The following is a 9,782-nucleotide window of genomic DNA, read 5'->3' as shown; positions in this document are numbered from 1 at the left end:
GGGGGGGTCTCTTTTGTTTTAGTTTAGTTTTCTGTTAGTTTGTTTCTTTATTTTATTTCTTTTCTTCTTTTCTGTTTTAATTAAATTTCGGTGTTTATGAAAAACCCAAGTTGCACCTAAAATATTTTTAATACTTATGCCGCTACCGCAATTAACTTGGCACCTAATATAAAATCATTTGTAATTGTTTATTATTTTATAATCATTTAACTAATTGTTTTTGCTACTATTTTATTCACTTTGGGTATTTACATATTTTATACAAGTGTGGTTTCTTCATCATAATTACCTACGCATTATTTGGCACAACCAGAACATTTTAGTTTTATTATTTGAAAACTTTTGTCGTTTGCCTATATTTTAAATTTGAATTTGAATCGGTTTCGAACTAACTCGAGATTAGCAACTACAAACGAGGTGACGTGGCATCATTAGCAAAGGATCACTGTAGCTTAATTACCCGGGCGTCACAAGTTGCTTCTTTTACTCATGTTTCCATTGTCAATTGAAATTGCTCTCCTGTTCTGCGACCATTGATGACCCATTCGTATTTTCAACAACTCTTGTTACTTTTTTTGTAACTGAAGGCGTGCAACTAAATTGCCTCACTATCACACAAAAGCATTATTATCACACAAAGGTATTATGAGTAAAGTTGCAAATACACTTTCAAGGTCTGCGCCCAACACCACCGAGAAGGTTAGCAGAGAAGGCATCATTGTACTGTTAATGAAGGGGGAAAGGCATCAATGAGGACACCTATAGAAGGATTAATGGAACCTGACTACTGGTCTCTTCTTCTGTTTTTCATGATTGCAAAAGCTTAAGTACTTGAGCTATCTAGAAAAAACACTAAAACTACTTACGAATCCAGTGCACCTCTATCAAGATAAATCACATTGTAGGTGTTGGCATCTATGGTCATTCCCCTATTCATATTCTGCAACTCCGGTCACACATACTCCCTCCGTTCGAAATTATTTTTCTCCAAAATAAATAAAAATGGGTGTATCTAGAACTAAAAAATGTCTAGATAAGCTTTTTGTTCACATACTAACGGAATTGCTCCTATGAATCTACTTCAAGCACTACAGACTTGAATCAACTTTCAGAATTGAATTAACGCGCACATAATTAAGAGTTGCCTATGGTAAGGTGTCATCTCTATTCTTGAGGTCCAATTAACAGCACACCGGTGATCAAGTTAAGCAGCATGTATAACAAATTATGCAATTTGGACGCGTTCGTAGCAATATCATGTAAATGCAGGGTGTCTCGCACCAATATATCAGGACTGAGGGGTAAACTTACAGTATGCGCATCGTGTCATCGAGCGTTATTGGTGGCATGTCCAAGAGCCGAACTTGTTTGGCCTCCAACTGAGTTCGATCGGACGCCTTTGGCACCTGCACGCGCACACACAGTAGACATCAAAACCAGGCCAAATCAAACCGAGCTCACACCAACCTATAGCTCTACAGGAGGGCAATCTATGGTGATGCTGCAACTAATTGATCTGGGGCCAAAGTATCAGAGATGCCATCAGGGGAGTGACAATGTGTACGAAAAACGTTATCGATGTTGATGCTGTTAGTATTTTGCTGTAGTGAATTAAAGAAGCATCAAGTGTGCCCGTCCCCGGACCCGCTCCTGCTCCCCCTGATTTCATCGGCCTTGTTGACGAGCGAGCCACTGCCGACGACATGAACTCATGCAGCAACGACATGCATGGCCATTGGTAACATCTAAATTTATCAAAGCAATCATGTATTTTTATGTAACATCTGCTTTTGGAATAAGAAATTATGACCCATTAAATATGATAATTCGAACTTAGTCTTACCAATCCACATTTTTTTAAGAAATCTCCACTGATGATTGTAACAAAAGAATTCAGTCGACACAAAAAAGCCAGTCACACATCAAATCTTGGGCCATTATCGTGAAGTGAAAATTGAATTGAGTTACACTCTACAAGAGAAGAGAGAATGCTTTTCAATTTGTTTGATTCTTGAACCTATTTAGCCTGATACTGAATTATTCCTGTAGGACCGGAGCAATAAGAATTATGCTTGGGCAGAGTACTGAAAGTATTGTACCCGGCTACAATCTTGCACGGAGATTGCATGCATACAGGTTTAGGTTTCATTGGCACTCACAGGTAATGAAGGATCGGGTGTACCTTGAGTGCTTTGTTCATATTCTGACCCAAGTTCATTTATTCTACTTATTGGATCCTGCAGTACCAGTAGTGAATTTCACAGCTGATTCAGAGCAAACAAAGAAACAAACAGAAGTAGAACCATGCACTCCCTTTGGCTGTTGGTACAACATGATGCAAATTATTTATGACAATCAATTATGCGAATTACCTATGATAATCTGAATCAACGAAACTACAAATATTAAGCAGGTGTACTGGATGCAGAGCAGCTATACTGTTTAGCATACTAACAGAAGTGTAGCATCTATGAATCTAGTTGATGAAGCACTACAGACTTGAATCAACTTTCAGAATGATTTGCACTTCCCACTTGTGTGGCAGACAAAGCCAGCCAGCTAGGGGACAGAAACAATAACTGAAAGAGGGGCTTCTATTCATTGATTTGCTTTCAAGGGGATACATACCTCTCGTGTAGCCGCCGCAGGCGACATTGGACGGCTCGACGGATGTTCTTCTTCCGCCTGCGAACTCGGCAGCGACATTGGACGTGTCGTCGAAAGTTGCAATGCCGACGGGATTTGATGGAGATATCGACCGAGGCCCCTTCCTTCTTATAGTAGCTAAGTCCAATCTGGCTCAGGCACTCCAAAAAATTATACTCTTCAAAGGCCATGACAACATTTTGCGGCTTCACATATAACATTTTGGCCCCTCGCCTCTAGCCGCCATCTTGGACCTTGGATCTTCAAGACCTCTATATTCTTCATCAACGCCTAGTGATCATCATAGTTTTGTGAGAATAAACTTTCTCTCATTCTCTTGGCAGTGCCATGAGGTTAGAGAGTTTTGTGTCCTCGGAGATCCGATTATTCAGATCTGATGAGTTTATGCTACTGTGTTAAGCTTTTTTTGTTGGTTTGATTCTTTGTGGAGGTGAAATCTTTCATCGGCGCCATGATGAAGATATAGTGATTTGATGGCCTGCACTTCTAGGGGATCATCCCCGGCCCAAGTACATTCATCGATCAAGGCTTCTCATCTGTTTAGATGGGCGACTCAAGACAAGCTCTCAAAAACCATTATTGATAATGTTCGTGCGGGTGAAAGAGTGATAACATCATTGTTCCAGTTTAATTGTAGCCCCTTTACCGAAGACTTTGGAGTATTTTTTCGAGCAGAGAATACTACCGCCAAGAAGGCGTTTACAAGAGATTTCACGGTAATTCTTAGTCATATGAGTTACTTTATATTTTCTTGGATCTTAGGTTCAAATCAGTGTACCTGTAATTGTAATGATCAACAAAGTTACAGGTGTTTCTAAAAAAGCATTTTAACAAACATTTTGTTTAAACATGAACTTTTAAAAAAACATGAATTTTTTATTTCCCAAATATTTGTTTCCAGAATTCTGAATATTTTTTGAATACGCGACTTTAAAAAATACAAACATTTTTTGAATTCATAAATATTTTATGATTTATTGAACATTTTATTTAAAATTTCCCTTTTTTCTAATTTTTATTTTTTAAAAGTACCAGATTATTTAAAGGAGAAAATAAAGAAAACAAAAAAGGAAAAATAATAATAACAGGCCGCTCAAACATGTGCCGGCCCAAACAGGCACGCTGAACCTATCCTTGAACCATGCCAACGCAAGGGATTGTGAGTGCAGATTAGCATTTCTTTTAAGCACCATTATTCTGGCCTTTGGAGATAAGTTTGTTCGGATTTCAGTTTAAGACTTCTACAAAAAAAACCTATCTAAAATTGCAGTGTTATCCCTCAAAAACATACGAGTGTTATGAAATTCTGTATAAGAAAGGCCACGCTACTACGGAAATTACGTGGCATGGCAATACGAATGAAAGTAGAACAAAATAGGCAAGAACGTCAAGCTTGATCACAAATTACCCCAACTAACTTCCCACTAAAGTCTCTGATCTTGAGTGAAGTGAGGGACAAAGGTCAAGTCAGACCAGATTTAGTGATCTGGTGCATCTAGGAACATGTAGCATCCCTTTTGAATAATTATTAGGCCCACAAATAAGAGAAGGATGTAAGATTAGCATAACCGGAAAAAGATCAATAAGTAAATTTATGGCACGATCAGCAATACTCCCTCCGTCACAGTTTAGAAGGCACAGTTAAATTTGCGTGCGTTTCCACAATAGACATGGTTTAGGGCGCATTGCATTTATTTCTAATAGCTAATTAGTACTCCGATATACTATTTCTATATGCATGCTTAGCGTGAATGCTATTTTTTAGTCCATCTCACAACCAATAGATAACCGCCTAGGTCCCAGAGAATTTCCAATCGCGCCTTCTAAACCGTGACGGAGGGAGTACCAAAAGGAAATCTGCACATAGTAAATAACCTGACAGTTAAAGTGTATAATAAGAGGAGCTGGAACAATACAATTTCGCAAAATGTACAAACTTAACTCTACAGCCTGTAGTGCAGGCTATAAAGATCAATAAGTAGATTTATGGCACGATCAATTTATGTTCTCTTACTGAAGAGGCTCTACTATAGTTCAGTTACCTGACTGTCCCACCAGTTAATTAGCCTCTCCTTGCTTCCTTATTTATCTCTCAGGTACAAAAATAAGGAAAATGGCAAGGAAGCGGCAGCCACAAATTGCGCGCACGCGCACAGCCAGAGCAAACAACGCAGAGGACGTTGGATGAACGGGTACCTCTCGCACTTATACGTCCCTCTCCCACTGGAAATGCAGTTTATGGACTGAAAATAGAACAAAAGAGAATCAGAAAATATTAGCAATTACGATGAACATATATCTTGGTCCCTTTTTGAAGGCCAACTACTAAGGTAGTAGTGCACGAAGCACACCATGGTTTCCATGGCTTCCTCAAAAGGGACACAACACTATAATAGTGAAAACCTGAAGTACATAAGCTACAGAAACAATATAGATAGAAGAACCAAGCATGTTCCTTTCCTGAGTACATGGTAGGGTGGCTGTTTCTGCTCATCAAAATAAAACCCACCAAAAGAAGGAGAAAGAAGATGAATACCATAGCTGGTAACTTGGACACACATCAAATATAGTACTGGCATAATCTAAAGCATAGTAAGGCTTGATAAATTAAAATTAGAGCTTTGCAAACAACATGCAGATTGAAGTATCATTTAAAATGAGTGAATTATTTGTAGAGATGTACTTTGTAGGTACAGATATCTTTCTCAAAAATATATTCCATTATTGGGACGTATCTAAGTGTGTACAACAATGGAGACACCGATAAAAATACAGGAAAGGTCGTGTATCCTCTTCCTTCAGGACTGCAGAGGGTAAAAAAGAACAGGAGCCTGAATCATGAAAGGTATTATTGGTTGTTCGTATGCAGTATGCTCTCATAATAGAGAAAGAGAAGATGCTGATGTCCTTACATTTTTTAGTCAGTTTGACCTTTCTTGTTAATCCGGAAATGAAGCATCAGTTGTTGGATCATCACCAATGGAGAACACCCCTCGGCAACAGAAAATGATGATTACAAACTAATTGCAGGTACACTGTTATAAAATCATCATAATATGCAATATCAAAAGTATATTTAAAACGCCTGAAGGAGGTACCCTTGATGACACAAATTTGCAGCAGTAGAACATGTGAGAGCCATTCAGCCAACGGAAAGCCGTGCATAATCTAGTTCCATCGTTTGCTGACATTCTCACAAATAGCTCATGTGCACAATCTCAATCACAAAATACATTGGAAGTTGAAAGTAGGAAGCAGGGTAGGTGACATGTGTTGAGGAGTTTGGGAATATCAACAATGAGATTTTCGTTGCTCATTGCGGAATATGCTGATCAAAAGAGGTCAACTGCAGATCAGACCCATGCAGATGGAATAGTGTCTGTGTTTTTCAAACAGTACTATCGCAAGCAGATAAAATACTTGCATGATTTAGAATTCCAGGACAAACTCATCAAATATAGAATCAAAGAAACTTGAACTATCTTTGCCTCTCTGGCAATTAATAGAGAAAAAAGAACACATCGCCACAATGACACACTCGAAGGCAAGTAACAACATCCTATTATACAAATAAAATAGGCAAGTAACTGCATCTGCTTGTCATCCATCTAAAGTCTTGCCCCAAGATCATCGTGAACCCAATGTGCATTAGTAGGTCTCCAGGTGACAGAGTGCAAATAACAACATGCAATTCTGTAAGAAGTTTCTCTAAAAAAAGTAAGAAGTTATTACTTGATGTTCCAAGTTGCATGGCCCAAGATCACAGTTGGTGATATCACAGTTGGTCATAAAGTAAACAGAGAAATCACTAACGTAGTTTTATCACCTGTGAACTTACTCGTGCACGGCCAGGATAGGATGTTACCTGCAAGTACGCGAGAGCCTTGAGGGGTGAACTTAGGAAATATTGGTTGCTACCATCAGAGGAGGCATTCAGTTATACTGGTGAAGACTGGCTTCAAAATTTGCTCGCTACGTGTGATGAAACAGGCCGAGCAAGAGTCCTAATGTTAATCTGAAGAGTATGGCACTTACGTGATAATTGCGTACATAAGGAAGGGAAAGCCTCGGTGTCTGCTTCAGTTAATTAATTTCTTGATTAGATATGAAAATGAAACAGCAGGGCACTGGGACCGAGGACAGCAGAAAAGGAAAATCAAACCTGTTCCATAATAAGGGGGATACGCCGCTTGATCCCGAACCCAATCATTGGTTGCCACCTCATGTAGACTGCTGGAAGCTTAATAGTGACACTTCCTTCCTTGCTGACATAAATTGGTTCCCTTGCAGTTCAGGTAAGACAAAGACAACCAAATTAAACAATTGAACAGAGAAAGCCATCCTGCAGGAGCAGAGGAGCAGGATTGATCAAGCAGTTGGGAATCAGTTAAAAAAACAAAGAGGAAAGGGGGAGAGGCTAGGGTGGAAGTGAGCTCGCGGGAAGGTGATGACCGGAGGGAGCACGGCGGCCGCGGCCAGAGCCTCCGCGTCTGTGTCGCCGTAAGCATCAGCTGGATCCGACGCGCGATGATTCTGATGCTGCCCCGCCTCCCGCGTTTCCTCCTCCTCCCGGCCGTTGCCCGCGGCGGAGAGGAGCGTGTTGAGCAGCCGGTCGCGGTCGGCGGCGTGCGCTCGAGCCGGCCGGCACGACCCGGAGTGCGGCGGCCTGTGCCTCGGCGTCGCCGAATAGCGCGCGGACGACTCGGACAACGCGGGGAGGAGGCGCGGCGGAGAGGAGGCAGGCCAGTGTGCGGTGAGGACGGCGCGGCGGAGGATGGCGTGGCGGAGGATGCGGGCCAGCGGCGGGGAGGCGGCGGATCCATCGGTGGGAAGAGCGGTTGCTCGAATCGGGGGTGGGGTTTTTTATCTGTCGAACGCGTGCATGGGTGGGGCTGAACTGAAACGAAACGTTTTCTCTGACTAACTAAAGTAGGGACGGCGGCTTTAAATCCTAAAAACCACAGGGGCTTTTGTGTAAAAGTGTCGCGACGGTGAACCCGTCAGACATATCTCTTTTTTTTTCTCCCGTAATAAAGCACGGACTGTTTCTGGTCGTCCGTCTCCGTCATGCCATTTTATAAATAAATCCCTCAGTTTTCTGTAAATCAACTCGCAATACACGTTTAAGTTACAACTAAACCGTATTTTTTTCTCATTTTCTCAGAAAACCCGCTGACATTTTAGACAATCAACCCGCCGTCTATATTTAAGTCAGCTGAAACATTTTTTTAGTTTTAACAGAAAACCCCTTGACGTTTCGGTTAATCAATCTACAGTTTATGTAAAATAAGATTATTCATATTTTTTAAACCGTAACTTAGATTTTAACATGTTATATATGAAACTTGATTAGAAAAATATGTAGAATCTAAATATGAAGTTATTTTTAGCTGTTAAATAATTCTAAAATATAATTTTTGGTGCAAACTTAAAATATAGTGTATAGTCTGTTTTTTTGTATCGTCGGTGATTCGAATTGCAAATAAACATCTATTAAAACCAGAGTGAGAGAAAAAATCATCGAGAACCATGCATACACAACTATGAAAAACCTTGCGGGAAAAAACAACATACTTTTTTATCTTATTCCAAGCGAGTGTGCGCACGTGCGCGCGCGCAAAAGAGAGAGACATTAAGACTAACCACATTCAAACGTGTTTTCATTGTGTGAGCACAGAGGTCATTGTCGGCAACACAAATGTGATGCTATGTGAAACTAAAAGACGTGGGCCTATTAATGTCTTCAGTCATGGTTATTGGGTTAAGAGTGTGTGTTATTTTCTTTCCCGTTGCAATGCATGAGCTTTTTTTTCGAGCGAGTGTGTGAGTACAGAGGAAATACAAATGTGATGCCATGTGAAACTAAAAGACGCGAGCCTATTAAGGTCTTGAGTCATGGTTATTGGGTTAAGAACGTGTGTTATTTTCTTTCCCGTTGCAACACACGGGTTTTTTTTCGGTATTTTTTAAAAGGAGGAATACCTACGATCTCTGCATCAGTCGATGCATGCAGCCATATTATTAAAAATCGAAACAGAGTCTTAACATTCAAGTAAGCTCAAAATTCGAGAAAAAGGGATAAAATAAGTATGCAAAGCGCCACATCCGGCAATAAATCGCCACATCCGGCGATAAAGAACAGGTTACGATGCCTACATACCTAGCCTCTTATTAACTCGTCATCCAAATCAGCTGAAGATAGCCTGTGCTACCGTCTTCCAACGGTTGCATCCAATAACCATAGGCCCCCTGTAGTCCGCATGGGTGAGTAACGACCATATTTGGATCCAGGTTGTAGCTTTGTAGATAACCTGCAAAAAATTGGTGAATGGTGTACCATTGAAAATCATATCATTTCTAGTGTTCCATATAGCTCATAATAAAGCAAATATCCCTATCCGAATATGTTTAGCCATGTGTATGTCTACTCTATTAAGCCACGTCTCAAATAATGTGTTTATGCTCATTGGAGGTTGGATGTTAAAAGCTATATGAATAGATCGCCATAACAATTTTGCAAGTGGACACTCGAGAAAAAGGTGTTTAATCGTTTCATTTTGATCACAAAAACAGCACCTGGGGTTACCAACCCAATTCATTTTCATCAAATTATCTTTGGTCAATATGACTTCTTTATGGATGAACCACATAAAGATCTTGATGCGGAGTGGAATTTTAATCTTCCATATGTGCAAAGACCTCGACAATGGCCCGGAGTCAATTAAGTCCAAATACATGGATTTCACAGAGAATAACCCATTTGTGGTTAACTTCCAACTAATTTTATCCGCCTGGTCTGAAAGTTGAACATCCATCAACCTACGGATCAGGTGTAACCAAGCATTCCAACTTTCCCCTACAAGAGATCTTCTAAATTGGATGTTAAGTGGTACTGGATTTAATATTGTGGCGACATAATCCTCCTTATGTTGCACAATATTATATAGAGAAGGGTATTGTAAAGCCAGAGGCGTCTTCCCTAGCCATGTGTCCTTCCAGAATCTAGTAGAGGTACCACTACCAATTAGGAACTTCACACGCTGGAAGAAAGTTACTTTTGTCTTCATTAACCCTTTCCAAAACGGTGGGTCAGTTGGCCTTGCATTCACCTGGGC

The 9,782-nt window shown here is 40.4% G+C and overlaps 1 long non-coding RNA gene across 7 annotated transcripts in view; it reads right to left on the bottom strand.

The window, feature by feature from the left end:
* Positions 1 to 7,527, bottom strand: part of LOC119354432 — a 12,518-nt gene extending 4,991 nt beyond the window's left edge. For 3 of the 7 annotated variants that reach the window (XR_005170921.1, XR_005170920.1, XR_005170919.1), the window contains exons 1-5: positions 6,830 to 7,527; positions 5,580 to 6,741; positions 4,710 to 4,910; positions 2,629 to 2,937; positions 1,312 to 1,406 (exon numbers count right to left, since the gene is read on the bottom strand). This is a non-coding gene — a long non-coding RNA (uncharacterized LOC119354432). Of the gene's footprint in view, positions 1 to 472; positions 525 to 1,311; positions 1,407 to 2,628; positions 2,938 to 4,709; positions 4,911 to 5,579; positions 6,742 to 6,829 lie in introns of those variants that run through there. The other 4 variants (XR_005170923.1, XR_005170918.1, XR_005170917.1 and 1 more) reach the window with 4 other exon arrangements.
* Between the last annotated feature and the right edge of the window lie 2,255 nt (positions 7,528 to 9,782).

The sequence above is a fragment of the Triticum dicoccoides genome, chromosome 2A, assembly GCF_002162155.2.
Source record: "Triticum dicoccoides isolate Atlit2015 ecotype Zavitan chromosome 2A, WEW_v2.0, whole genome shotgun sequence".
Taxonomy (NCBI): domain Eukaryota; kingdom Viridiplantae; phylum Streptophyta; class Magnoliopsida; order Poales; family Poaceae; genus Triticum; species Triticum dicoccoides.
The sequence above is the reverse complement of the archived record's forward strand: the minus strand, read 5'-3'. Positions and strand labels throughout refer to the sequence as shown.